The sequence below is a fragment of the Scyliorhinus torazame genome, chromosome 4 (genome assembly GCF_047496885.1).
Source record: "Scyliorhinus torazame isolate Kashiwa2021f chromosome 4, sScyTor2.1, whole genome shotgun sequence".
NCBI classification, from domain to species: Eukaryota; Metazoa; Chordata; class Chondrichthyes; order Carcharhiniformes; family Scyliorhinidae; genus Scyliorhinus; species Scyliorhinus torazame.
This window is the reverse complement of record NC_092710.1, coordinates 64,603,733-64,605,745: the sequence shown is the minus strand read 5'-3', so window position 1 is coordinate 64,605,745 and position 2,013 is coordinate 64,603,733. Positions and strand designations below refer to the sequence as shown.

The window sequence follows — 2,013 nt, the reverse complement described above, 5'->3', positions numbered from 1 at the left end:
TGCACATCTTTGGACTGTGGGAGGAATGCCCCGCAGACACGGTGAGAAAGTACACACTGTACACAGGCACCTCAAGCCGGAATGAAACGCGGCCCCTCGCGCTGTGAGGCAGTGGTGCTAACCACTGCGCCACCGTGACGCTTCTATTGTGGGCAATGAAATAAAGTTGACGCTGAGCCACAGAAGGAGCTATTAGGTCAGCTGCCAAAAGCTTGGCCAAAGAGGTAGATTTTAAGGATCATCTTAAAGAGGAGAGCGAGCGAGATAAGTGGGAGGCTTAGGAAAGGAGTCCAGAACGTTAGACTACAGATTAAAATCGGGTTATACAGAATGTCAAAAGAGCAGAAATCTGGAAGATTTGTTGGGCTGGAGAAGGTTTCAGAGAAAGGGAAGGACGACGTCATGGAAGGATTTGGACGTAAGGATGGGGATTTTAAAACATGCATTTTCGGGACAGGAGCCAGTGTAGATCAGCAAACACGGGGCTGATTGGTGAACTGGACTTGGTTCAGGTGAAGTTCCAGGCCGCAGGAGTCTGGATGAGCACAGTTATATTTAGGGTGGAAGATGGGAGGCCGGCCAGAGGAATACTGGAATGGTCAAGTCCAGAATGAACAAAGGCGTGGATGAGGCTTTCAACTGCAGGTGAGCTGAGGCATGGTCGGAGTTGGACAATGTTTAGAATGTGGAAATACTATGTATTCAACTGATAACATTCTGTCAGTCTGTCTAATATCACAGTAAGAAGTCTTACAACACCAGTTTAAAGTCCAACAGGTTTCTTTCAAACATTAGCTTTCTGAGCACTGCTCCTTCCTCAGGTGAATGAAGAGGTGTGTTCCAGAAACACATATATAGACAAAGTCAAAGATGCAAGACGATACTTTGAATGCGAGCATTTGCAGGTAATTAAGTCTGGTGTTAAGAAGTTGTATGACTTCTTTCTGTGCTCACCCCAGTCCAACGCCGGAACCTCCACATCATGTCTAATATCATACAGTTTAGTCAGGGATATTGAGGCGTAATGGATACAGTGTCAGTCATTGCTGAATATTAGGATTATTCCTGTACCTGTAACTCTGGAATATTATATCAATGCGGAACATTCCACAATTCATTGTGATCAGAAGCGGTACATAATGTTTCAATAACTCCATGAATATAATCATGCTGCACAGTCTTGCTTTTGCGATCCCTCAGCAGAGAATCCTGAAAAACCGAGTTCAAATTGGAAAGCCTGTTAATAAAAGGAAACCTCTCCCCGTCGGGGAATTGAACCCCGGTCTCCCGCGTGACAGGCGGGGATACTAACCACTATATTAACGAGGAACACCTGGTGAACTATCAATACTGATCATCCAACAATCCAATTTCGGCCACTGAACCAAATCTGTTGAATTCTGTTAATGACCGTCGTACATCCCAGATGAGAATTGGAACACAGTCAGTTCACTGAGAGGAGGTTTCCTGTAATCCGCCCAGTCTCACTCCGAGATATCTGAAGGAAACCCGCAGCCCCTCCAATCTCCGTTTGCGGTTAATTCCTGAATGGAGTGGACCACTCCTTCATTTTCAGATGATTATGTTTAGATCTGAAGTAAACAACGATTTTTCAACATTCGAGAGAATTGTTTGAGTCCTTAACCCGCAGCAATGTTTAATACCTCGTGTTTGACCACCTCAGTGCTGGACTTTTTCATTTATTTTTCGTACATGTTTCCCAGTATTGAGTCAGTTTTCTATGTGGACACCAGCTGCACGTGTGTGAAGTGGACCTGTTAACAGGAATTGAATTTGAATCTATCAGACAAAATCCAAGTTTTGTTCAGTTGACATCTCTCAGTTCAACTGAATATCCAAATTTCAATGAGTATTCGAAACCACTCCCTGCTGGTCTCTTGGTGAGGATTCGGTGCTTTCCCGCTGCGGACTGGGTTCAATCTCGGTCAAGACATTTTATTAAACAGCTAACCAGTTCGATGCTATCTGTCGGGGAAGGAGAATTCTGTTCAC

At 44.6% G+C, this 2,013-nt stretch overlaps 1 non-coding gene across 1 annotated transcript; it reads right to left on the bottom strand.

Moving 5' to 3' along the window:
* Positions 1–1,257: 1,257 nt before the first annotated feature.
* On the bottom strand, positions 1,258–1,329 carry trnad-guc (transfer RNA aspartic acid (anticodon GUC)). Its single transcript has one exon. It is a non-coding gene; the product is annotated as a tRNA-Asp (tRNA).
* Between the last annotated feature and the right edge of the window lie 684 nt (positions 1,330–2,013).